This window comes from Micropterus dolomieu, linkage group LG20, assembly GCF_021292245.1.
Source record: "Micropterus dolomieu isolate WLL.071019.BEF.003 ecotype Adirondacks linkage group LG20, ASM2129224v1, whole genome shotgun sequence".
Taxonomy (NCBI): Eukaryota; Metazoa; Chordata; class Actinopteri; order Centrarchiformes; family Centrarchidae; genus Micropterus; species Micropterus dolomieu.
Window position 1 is genome coordinate 33,884,394 of NC_060169.1, and position 12,490 is coordinate 33,896,883.

At 39.3% G+C, this 12,490-nt stretch overlaps 1 protein-coding gene and 1 long non-coding RNA gene across 7 annotated transcripts in view; both read left to right on the top strand.

Moving 5' to 3' along the window:
* mtss1lb (MTSS I-BAR domain containing 2b) overlaps positions 1-12,490 on the top strand; it is a 771,894-nt gene that overhangs the window by 173,081 nt on the left and 586,323 nt on the right. The window lies entirely within an intron of this gene.
* LOC123958658 lies at positions 257-2,209 on the top strand. The gene is made up of 3 exons (XR_006822137.1): positions 257-520; positions 1,522-1,615; positions 2,105-2,209. It is a non-coding gene; the product is annotated as an uncharacterized LOC123958658 (long non-coding RNA).

The following is a 12,490-nucleotide window of genomic DNA, read 5'->3' on the forward strand; positions in this document are numbered from 1 at the left end:
TCTTTCATAAAGTTAACGGGGCCAAGAAGGAAGCAGCACATGTTGTTAACTTAACAAACAACAACATATAGAAATAAGCAACTTTAAATCACAATGTAAATATAATTGTTTCTGTGTGTAAACAGTAAACACGTGCACACAGTGGAGAAGTGTGTCCTCCCGCCCAGCCCACTAGCACAGTGCATTCAATTGGACCAATCAGAATCAAGGTTTTCAAATCGACGATCCAATCACACAGCGTGAAAGTCCGCTTCACGAAAGTTTAACGTGTGTACTGTCGTTTAGAGGGAAGCTAGTTTTGGCCAGAAATCATTTTGTTCCTCAGGTTTCCTTTGTTTTACTTTACCGACTCGGACTTGCAAGGTGGACACCACAGACATAATAAGAAAAGAACACAGAAGAGAAGAATATCCGGTCAGCTCCCTGCAGAAGTTAAATGTGAAAACAGCTAAAGAGGCGTGCCTGGCACGTACAAGCAGGAGAGGAGAGACGCAGATTCTGCCGGCTGTCCTCTTTCAGGGTAAGTTTATTATTGTTAGCAAGACAACACAATTGTGTAAATTAACTAAAGTTGAGCTTACTCTGGGTTTGAAAATATTTTACTTGGTGGATAGGTCTGGTGTGCATTAGCTAATGCTAGCACGTGGATTAGTATATTTGTTAGCTAACGTTAGTTAGCATTTTAATAGCTTCATAATCAAGACAGCAACTTTCGTCTGCTGTAAACAGTGTTGGGAGTAACGAGTAATTAACGTTACAGTAATGTATTGCTTTTTGCTGTAAGGCAGTTTTTAATGTTACTAAAATTTCTGTAATATAGAGTCTTGGTAACCTGTTGCTGGAATTTGATGCATGAGATTTTAAGAAGGCAGGCCTGTGCATGTGTGTGTGTGAGCCCTCAATTCTGCTTTTTACACTGTTAAAATCAGTGAGGTCATTATCAGAGTAATAAATGCAACTAATATGTTGCTGTCTGTGTGCTAAAGGTTCACATTTTTATAGTCCATTTTATAATCTTAATACTCACATGTCCATGTTTACAGGAAGTTATTTGTCACTGTAATCATTATTATTCCTGCACATAATGTCTGTAAAGACAACGCCACAGTTTTCTTTTTTTTTTTGTATAAATTCATTCTTAAGTTTAGCTGAAGCTAGTTAGACTAGTCAAAAGTGGATGTCTTCTAAAGGTACACTTTTTGTTTTTTTAGAGATTTCTCTTCACTGCAGCCATGGAGGGGGTAATCATTACAGTGACCAATAACTCTGTTATAACAGCAATGTTGAAGTGTACACTGGTATGTGAGAATTGTTTTAAGACGCACTTGAAGTTGGAATTTCCTGCCTTAGCTCAAGAAAATGAAATAAAGAATAATAATAAAGATTTGCAATAAGAATAGAATTACAGTGTTTATAATGATACGCAAATGAAGAACTAAACTAGGTGGAAGTACTGACCTAACTGAATTGTATTTGTATATTTATTATATCTCATTTGCAACTGCATTTCTTTTCTTTTAGAGCTTCCTGAGATCGTTGCCTCACTCAGAGGGCTTAGAGGCCACGGAAACCTCAAAGGACCAGCTGGACCCTCACAAGCTCAATGTGCTCATAGGTATATCTGGCTCCTGCACACCATCACTGTTTTTTCTCTCAACGGGGTCAGACTAAAGAAACAAATATTCTTGTGAAAAAATAATTTTATTTAAAATATAAAATATCTTTTTGTACTTCACAAATTGACTGCTGTGTGAAATGATGTAGACAGCACAGTTGTTAAGCAAATGTGTATGTTTGTTTTATTTGTTGTACCTGTTTAATAACATTTTATCATATACAGCTCCTTGGCTGAATGTACACTAGTGTTTATGTAATGTTTTTGATCATGTTGTAATGGAAGAACTGAGCATTAACTGGGAGGGGTCCCTTGTGGAAAACCATTTCACCTGAACCTAAACAGTTAGCATTATTAGAACAGCTAGACATGATGTTACATTGTGTTTCAGCAAATTTAAACAAAATAAAAAATCTGACAGTGGTTGTTAATTAATTAGAGGTAATATTGCTTTGATATAGACAAAATCTTTGCTTTTCCCTTCCACAGATGCTGTGTGATAAAGCACTTTCCAAATCCCATAGTGTCTGCAGTCAAAGAAAATGCAACGAGTCCTAATCAAAGATAACCGACCCTCCACTCCAAGAATAAGGATGGACATTTTTCAGTTTCAGTTTGGTACTGTATGCTTCACTGCAGGTAAGTAAGCGCTTGGACTGCCATACGTTGCTGTCAAAGTTGCATGTTTGGTACCCTGTAGACCTGTGTTTGAATCTGGGTAGGGTGACTGCTCTCGCCTTTGTCCACATATGGTGTCAGAAGTGGGATGGCTTGCCGTGAGGTCATCTGAGAGTCCAAACCATATGAGGGACCCCCATGGGTAACATTAATGATGGGATGTGTATAGTGTACTTTTCAGTAATACTGATCATATGTCATCATTTTACTGATTTTATTTTTATTTGAAGGTATTTTGGTCAAGATGTGATACATGCTGCTGTACCTTTTAATGTACAGGTATTTATTTTTGTAATGTAAACAAAATTAAAGTTTTTCAGTTGTCTGTGTGTGTGTGTGTGTGTGTGTGTGTGTGTGTGTGTGTGTGTGTGTGTGTGTGTGTGTGTGTTGTAAAATTTTATTTTATTTTTTCAGATTTTTATTATTATGCTAAAAGGGCATTTTGCAAGTTATTTTTAATGCATTAATAATGAATTATTCTCATACTGAATGGTTTCATAAAGCACCTTCCCAAGATATTAATAGTGGCTCTTGGAGTATACTAGTAATATGCTGAAATGCTAATAAAAATGTTCAGGGAACACATTTAAAATATATTTTAACTGTTCTTCAAGTACAGCACAAAAGGCTATTTTAAGTTAAATTTAAAGAAGTATATTTAAATTACAGTAAAGGTACTTAAAATAGGTCCATTTTAACACAACTAAGTATATTAAAATATAGTGCAAGTATCTTAAAGTTGACTTTAAGTATTTCTGAAATGACACTTAACATACTTTAAGTTTTTCCAAAATAACACATTTAATATACACTTACAGTACAATTAAAATGTAATAAGTGCATCCAAAAAAAGTGCTACTTAAGTATATTTCTTTTTCACTTGGGTTCGGAATTTGCGTCATCTATAATCCTCCTCATCATCCACACTTCTGACTCTCATATTTACACTCCAAAGAAGTAAAACGGAACAGGAGTTACATGTAACATAATGATACTTGCATCTTTGCTACTTAGAGAGTTCAGTCATCCTCATCAGAAACAGGTAATTAAAACAAAATACATGTATACTGACAAGAAACCTGTCCTGAGTGCAGAGTACAGACAAAGGAGTGATTTGGACCAAGAAGCAGAAACACCGAGCAGGGCAAGTTCAGTTTTCTAGTTATGTGATAACACAAAAGGTACAACCTTACTGTGGGTGAAAAGCAGTAACTCCAGGCTGGGGAGGCAGGCAATAATCAAAATCCAAAATCTACAGCAAAACAAACATACAGACAGACATTGGAAGCAGGACAGAGGCAGTTGACACAAAAACGCAGATCGGAACAATTAAAAAAACACAGACTTAATTACACAAGGTAGGTGAAATGAGGTGGAAACAATGAGGAAAAGTAAAACAATCAAACTAGAGGAAAAACATGAGCAGAAAGGGAAGTAACCAAAAACGAGACAGAGGAAAATATCAAAGTGAAACAGGAAGCACAGAACAAATTCATAAATAATAATGATCGGAATCAGCTTTATCGCCAGGTATGTGTACACATGAGGAATTTGACTCAGGATTGTACATTTCTCACGATGTGCTTACTCATTCAATAATACAATAACACAATAATAAAATAAATCAGACACAGGCTACAGTGTAGACAACACGAATATACACACTATGAACAAAAAACAATATAGACAAATAGTGCAGTGAGCAGACAATAAGACAATCAAGGGCAGAGAATGAGAAGCACAGATGCAGGAAGTGATTAACAAACCAAAACAGGAAATACAAAAACAAAAATATAAAACCATGACACAGTCTTGCAGTCATGTTAATAATGGCTGCCCTCTCTGCAGGGCTTGTCTGTGTGGGTTCTCTCCGGGTTCTCCGGCTTCCTCCCACTGTCCAAAGACACGCGGACTAGGTTAATTGGTGACCCTAAATTGTCCTTAGGTGTGAGTGTGAGTGCTTGTTTGTCTATGTGTGGCCCTGCGATGGACTGGCGACCTGTCCAGGGTGTACCCCGCCTTGCGCCCGATGTTAGCTGGGATTGGCACCAGCCCCCCGCGATCCTGCACGCAGGATAAGTGGTTGACGATGGATGGATGGATGGATGGATGGATGGTGTAAACTGTGTGCCAAACAACATTTACGCATTTAAACCACAGTAAACTACATATGAAGACAGGATCAACTGCATTTGGCGTATGATGTACTTAAATCATTTCTAGCACACAAAGTCACACAGCAGTTGACTGAACATCAGCATTGCGGTTGATTACTTTCAACAGGATAAAAGGTTTAATCAGAAGTTAGTAATAAGATGATCTGTGCAGAGGGAGGAGAAAACAAAAGGAAACCTGCACTCCAGCTTTAACAATAGGGTAAAAGAAATCCTGTTGACTGAACAGATACAGAATTTTGTTGTGGAAATACCTGTTTATTCCAGATAAATGAATGTCAACCAGCAAATTTAATTCTGACATTAATTACTATATTGCAGTAGGGCTATCTAATGAGGTGGTAACAGTTTTCATCACATAGCAGACTCAGTACAAAAAAGGAGAAAAAATTTAAAACAGGTTTTCAACAGCCCAGTATAGATTCAATTTGCTGACAAACCGTAAACATAAACTCCTATTGTTATTTTTCTATTTGAATGACAACCTATCCTCCTGTCAAGATATCAGGTACACACACTTACATACACATGTATTTGTGCACAGAGGCACACACACAAAAATGCAGTTTCACAGGTAAAGGTTATATACTTGAAGAATGGTCTCATTAGTTCTCTGTACAACCCTATCAGTATACTGCCTTCATTGTGGAAGACACAGTGTGTGTGTGTGTGTGTGTGTGTGTGTGTGTGTGTGTGTGTGTGTGTGTGTGTGTGTGTGTGTGTACATGCATATGTGTGGATAATGAGCTGATAGTGCTCTCAAAGTGTGAGGCAGTGTGCTGAAAGCCAAGGTGGTAACTAACAATCTGACAACACTCTCCATCACCTTAAACCCCCCTGCTGTGAGAGCACTAGATAGAGCACAATTATGTTTATTAGCTTCTCTAGCTGTCACTCACACTTATAATGGCATGTTGTGTCTGACTTAATGTCAAAATACATTGACATAAAGGCCAAGTGAAATTTCATGCCAAAATACAAACCATCCAACCTGAATACCGTGAAATAAACATTTGACAAATGTATCATTATGTATCTATTTTGTGAGCAAAATACAAATTCGTAGGTTTGAGTTTATTTTCCAAACAGCAAAAATAAGGTTGTTGTTGTTTTGTAGGCAGTTTTCTAGGTATGACAACTGCTTGCAACGCATGATGCTTTGACTTAATTTCACTTTATGGAGCTTGTAAAAAAAAAAAAAAGAGCAGCGAGCAAGGTACATAACATGTTTTGATTCTCCTACTGAAGTTGTTTTCAGCAGCCGTACCCAGGAATGTTGACATTAAAAACATACTGTGAATAGGACACTGACTGTCATGGAGCTATGTGCTTGTTTTTCCACAACATGAAATACATGTAGAAACTAGAGAGGCTCGCCTACACAGCCTATACAGCCTACACATATGAAAATTGCCCTTCTGCTTTTGTGTTGGAGAAAAACACCAGAGCATTTGAGACTACATTCTAGTGGATTTAATACATTTGGTACCTTAGGCAAAGATTAAACCAAGCAGCGTTGAAATGAGAAGTGACAAATAGTGCCTTTACTGAAGAGCTGGCATTTGTGTATCAGCTGTATGTTGTGGGGGTGTTTGTGTTGGCTCTTTTTGAACCGTGTGATGATATGTGTCTGTTGTCATCTATGTGTTTTTCTGTACAGTACTGTGCAAAAGTCTACGGCTCTCAGCGTTGCATGTCTCTTTGTGCTTCCTCAAAAGAGCTTGGACAGCACATTTGGAAACCAGTCTGCCTTAAAATATCTACCTGGGAGATACCTTGCTGATGCAGTATAACGATGTTGTATCTTGTTGCTGTGCTCAGTCTTACCATAGTGTATGACTTTTGACAGTAAACTGTTGTCAGCTGGGTTTGGCTGTTCCCCACCCAGTTGTACACACTTTTGTTTCAGTTAATAATTGTGTTTCAATCTACATAATGAATTGATGATCATTGGCAGCTGTTTGGTATAAGTGTTTAATCATACACCTGATTAATATGTCTGCAAAAATTGTGCAAGTGTACCTAGAAAAATGATTGCTGTTTTGAAGGCAAAGGGTGGTCACACCAAATGTTGATTTGAAATAGATGGGGTTTTTTCTGTTCACTCTCTTTGCATTTGCAACTGTTAAAGTAAACTATTGAAATGGGCATTTTTTACACACCTGCCTAAACGTTTCCATCCATCCATCCATCGTCAACCGCTTATCCTGCATACAGGGTCGCCAGTCCATCGCAGGCCTAAACTTTTGCACAGTACTATACATAAAGTATACACTTTACATAAAGTAGAGAAAGGGAAATGAAAGGTTTTGACATTACAGATTTACATTAAGCCTTGTAATTCTTCTGTCATAACAGCAGTTTATAAAAATCCTAGGACTTCACAGATAACAGCTAGTATAAAGAGAGACACTACTGTAGCTTTGTTGGTGAGATAGGCAGATGGAGCAACAGAGAGACAAGTCTCATCACAGAGTAGGATGGTGCGCAGCCTTGGTGGCTGGGACATTACTGCAATGATTCGTCAACTGCTGCAGATAGTTGGTCTGTGTTGTTGTGCCTCAAAAGTTCAATATTTCATATTTCCACATAGTGCGCTGCATGAAAGGTGGAAAAAATCACACCAGCTGTAATTTTGCCATTTCCATCAACCTTTTCTAATGCGATACTTCAAAATGCGCATAAAAAACATTGACGGAAACACAGCTACTGCTTCTCAGGTAAGTGAAACAACAGTGAAGTGGATTGTGCAATTGAAAGTAGTGAGCTGCATATTCAACATAGTGACGAAACGCACTCTGTAGAAATTTGTCCATTTGGGCTACTGTAGAAACATGGTGGCACAACATGTATGTAGATACGACTCATTCTAAGGTAATAAAAACATCATTCTGCATGGTCTTTATACACCACTGAAAACATTTTTTTATTATATTGCATTCATGTCATAGATCCTCCTAAATATTGCACATTGAACCTTTAACCTGCTAAGGAGCAGAATGTACTATGTGCCCTAAATACTCCTCCCCCCAAAGATAGGATGCAGTATATTGCATTAAAGTAAGACTGCACATCCTAGTAGCCAACAATTCCATGCTGCCAATAGGGGCAAATGTTTTGTTTTGGAAAGCAAAAAAAAACACCTATTTTTTTGTTTAGGTTTGTGTCCAATTTCAAAAAATTTAGTTAAACCTCATTTTGTCTCTCCTTCTGGCAGTCAGTAATAACACTGTCAATGCATGCTTATGATGTATGCCTACAAAAGAGCTGCACTGCACTTATGTTCAGAAATAATAACAAAAATACAGAGACATTTCCACAGTTCAAAGACAATAATGCATTATTTGTAAATATAGTAAATACAATAGCCACATAGTCTACTCTAAATATTTTACAAAAACCAACCTGTCCAAGAGCAGGAACAATATGTGTGACCTCGGTCCGTCTCTTCTCTCTCTTCTGCTCTTTCTGAGGAAAAGCTACATAAATCCATGTTTGTCCACGCCGTCATTTTTGTTTTCTTTTTTTTTTTACAGCAATGGTGGATTGTGGAGCTCTCTACATGGCTCTGGGTTGCCCCATCCTTCAGCTCTCGCAAACCAAACATTCCCCGTTGGGGATAAATGCATCATTACTGATGACGTCACAAACACCACATTTTAAAACTCCAAACTACTGCAAAATACAGGAAGATTTACCTGGTGGTCATAGGCTTAATCAGTGTTGTGTCAACACATTTGGCAAGGTCTTCAATGTAACAGACATTCATTTATATATAATAAATTCTATTCTATTCATGAACTCTAATAAAGTTGCTCTTGAAGAAGGATATTAATGCCCGCATCAATAAATGCTAATAAGGACTCTGTTGAGACATAATGATGTATTAAAGAGATTAAGGAATTCAATTCAATTTCTCCATTGCTGCAGTATATCTTACTCTCAATGTCACTCATGATTCATGAAAGGCTGTGTGTACATGGTGTAAAGCATGCCGGCATGTATGTGTCTGTGTGCTCTATGTTCTCACTTGAAGCTATAGAGAAGTGAAGTTTTATTCTATGTCTATCGATCTAGAGCGCAATCTCTCTCTTTCTCTATCTCTCTGTCTCCCTTACACACTCACACTCACACACACACACACACACACACACACACAATGGCCCAGAGAGAAGCTGTAAGTTCAAGGTCAACACTAGCTATCCACCTCTCAGAATGCCTTTTCATACAACTATTTTCACTGCAAAAAATTAATACCATTCTTAAAAGTGTGTACTTTTAACAAAAAACACCAAACACAGCATTAGTATTGAAAAGGTTGCAAGTTCCAGAGAAGTAATTGCATAACAGGAGAGCGGTAAATTCTTAAAATATTGATTAGCACAAGATTTTGTGTCTATCTTTAAACACTTAAATAATGGTTAAGCATGACACACCAAAATTTTAAGAAAACATTATAGCGCAAAGGTATCCCACACGACATAGTGTGTAAAAGGTCATTTATACATGTGTGTTTTGGGTTTTCCTGTGCATTTTGTAACATGTGATGTAGTGATGTGCGATACCACTTAATTCTAATATGATCCAATACCAAGTAATACCCAGGCTGGTATTGCTGATACCGATACCAATACTTTTTACATATTTTATTTCTAGTTTAATGTGACCTCCCCCCTCCCGTTTCTGTATTTATGAGGGAAATAAAGAGTAGGCTGTAACCTTACCAATTCCAAATAATAGCTGCATGACAAGACATCAAATGTCATATTCTTTAATTATAATAAAAATATCCTGCTCAGAACTGCTGCTTCATAACATCATCCTATTATTTTGACTTAATCTCAGATGTTTAGAGAAGTTTGCGGTGTTGCCAAAGTATTTCACTGTCTTTGCACACACATCACACACAGCGTCCCTACCTTCACAGCTAAGATACAGCCAGACGTGACTGCTTTTACAGTCAGCCATAGTTTATTGCTCATATTTAAGATAGTGCTCTCGGCCAGTCCAAACGTAGCAGATCTCACAGTCCTGTCCTCAGTGTGCAACATCCAAACTTATTTGTTCAAAACATGCACAGAACTTGAAGAAAAAACAGAGTTCAACAGAGAGAAAAAAATCTGGCCTTAATAGTCCTTTAATGTGTGACAACAGCTTTAATGCTGCACCAGGCAAGCCTCAACTGCTGGGTTGGGCTGGTTGCATGGCAAATTGCAAAAGCTCATCGGCCAAAGACCCAAGCAGAGCCAGGCTTTAATATAAAGGGGGTGAGAGCGAGGATGAAAACTTCAAGAAAAAAAAAAGCGTAAAGTCAGTGAATGGCATGGCCTTTAAACAGAAATTTGAATGATCCTCCTGTAACTTTGTTACACGATCAAGAAGTCCACACAAATATAGTTTAGGGACTGCTTTATGGATCCTGTAAGTAAAGATGGAAATATATACTGGTTTGTGTCCATCTGATACAGAAGCAGTAAATAATCTCATTTTATGGAGACACTTGCATCCATGCCCAATGCAAAATATAAATGTGTCCACTGTGTACAGTGTAACCCCACTGATTAGACCAATTCATTTTTTCATCTCTTGATGAGACAAAAGTCTGTGATTAAAGATTTGATTACATTTCATTTGCCCCATGTGGCTCCCATGATTGGATGGTCATGTAGCCTCAAACAAGGAAAACATATGAGTCATTCACATTACAGAGCAGTAGAGCAGTGCTTTCATTAAATAATCAAGACAGCACAAACTACATCTCCATGTTCAAATTCTGTGTCACTGCAATAAGGTAAACCAACACCATCAAGTGACCCTGAAAGAGCTTGACTTTATGTGCAGACTACAACCACTTATTTCTATAGTATGCTGATCGAATGGCACCTCCTACAGAAGCACCTGCAGGACTCTAGACAACAGGTTGATGGTAGAAGTACAACACATGCAGAAAGGATTAAGAAAGTCACATGAACCCCATATTAAAAATGGGAATATTAAAAGCTCGGCCACTGTTCTGTGAGCAGACCAGAATCTGCACCGGTTACGCACTGCAACCGGTCCAAATGCGCACAGACCAGTGTGAGCAGCGGGGCACTCCCCCCACCGTCTGGTTGGGAGAAGACGCACCGCACTCTCACAGAGAACAATCACTCAGACAGAACACTCAGCGCTGAGTGAGTCAATGAGAAATGGGAGACATTCCGCAGGTAGAAACGGACAGTCCCAGACAAAACCTAAAATACTATGTTGAGAATGCAAGATAATTTAATAATTAGTATGCCGCATGCTGAACCTATGAACATAACTCAGATTTAAACAACTTTCACTTTGTGTTGTTGGCCAGATAGAATCACAGAGAAAAGAAATGCAGACATAAGATAGCATGAGATAATTTTTCAGTGCACCAAAATGCCAAGTAAGTACCAATTTGGTGATTGTTTGTACGCTAAGGCGTCCACCCCCAGTGGGGAAGCGAGCACACTGAGCGTTTTCTTACCTACCTCTGCCACGCCAAACCTGCGCCAAATCTGAGTTAACAGATCAGGATGAAGGCACCATTCAACATAATATACGCCTCTCTGTTCAGCACGCCAGGGATGTACTCCGCTCTGATGAAGAGCAGACGCGTGTGCGCCCACAAGAGCAGCCATCTGGCCAAACCCAGCAGCTGTGCCGAGTGCACCCCGCCCTGGTGGTTTATGTAGGCAAGTGCTGGTTCAGCTGCAGAAAGGCGAAGTGCTGGACCATCTTCCTCACTGTGAGGAGCTCCAGCACGTGTATGTGGAGAGGCATGTGAGTCCGCCACAGACCACCCACCACCTGAGAGAGGCATGTTCCACTCCATCCCAGCAGGGAGGCGTCTGTGAAGACCAAGATGTGGGATGTGACCCTGCCCAGACTGAACCTCCTGTTAGCTTCTTCTTAGCTCAACGTTAGCCTGATGTCAGCATCCTGTCAGCTCAACATTCTCCAGAGTAGAATGGGGCTAGAGGGAGGAGTCCCAAGGTTGCATGGGACCGTCCCTTGTGGCTGCAGCTGGGAGGATAGGCGAGCCGCATGGAAGCCCAACATGAAGTGGAATGGAGATGACAAGATCAGAGGAGCAAGAGGGAAATAACGTATGTTTCCCGTCAGCTTAGCAGCTCTTAGACACCGCTCTAACCAGTCTGCTCGAAGACATGATCCACAAGTAATATTCTGCTCTTAGACAGCTCAGTGCTGAAGAAAAATCGGAGCCGATGGCCAGGTCTCACTGTTGTATATTCACAAGGTGAGGACATAAGAGAGGCCCACACAGCGGTTGGACGTAGAAAAGCTTTTCTTAGTGCTGTGCATAGGGGTAAACCCAACAGCAATAGCCTTAGATGGCGAAGCCTATGTGATGCAGAACTAAAGATTTTGAGATTACGGAGGAGCTGGAAGCAATGCAGTCAATGAAAGGGATGACGACAGGGAGGTAAACGCATGCTTTGACAAGCTGGGACTGAAATGGGAGAAACTGACATGTGTTACATCCAATGGCTGTCCAAATCTGACAGGGAAAGATTTCAGACTTTTGAAGCGGATGCACAATAAAGTTACTGAAATGAACCCAGAACTGAAATTAGATTTTTTTGCATTGTATTATACATCAGAATGTGTTGTGTAAGTCAGTGCTAAAACTTAACCATTTTATTGATGTTGGAACTGTTATTGATGTAGGAACTAAAATAGTCAACTTCATCAGGACAACAACATTAAATCACTGACAGTTTGTCTCAGTCTTGGAGAAGGATGAGACTGTACATGGTGACATGTTACCACACAGCTGTCAGATGGCTCAGCCTCGGCAAAGTGCTTAAAAGAGAGCGGGACCTCAGAGCAGAGATTCAAGAGCTTTGTGAGAAGAAAGGCATGGACATCCCAGAGCTCTGGAGACTGGATGGCACTCCTTGCATTTGCTGTTGATGTGATTGCAATAATGAATGAATTAAATACCAACTGCAAGGCAAGGGCCAAATTGCGCATAAAATGTACAACCTGG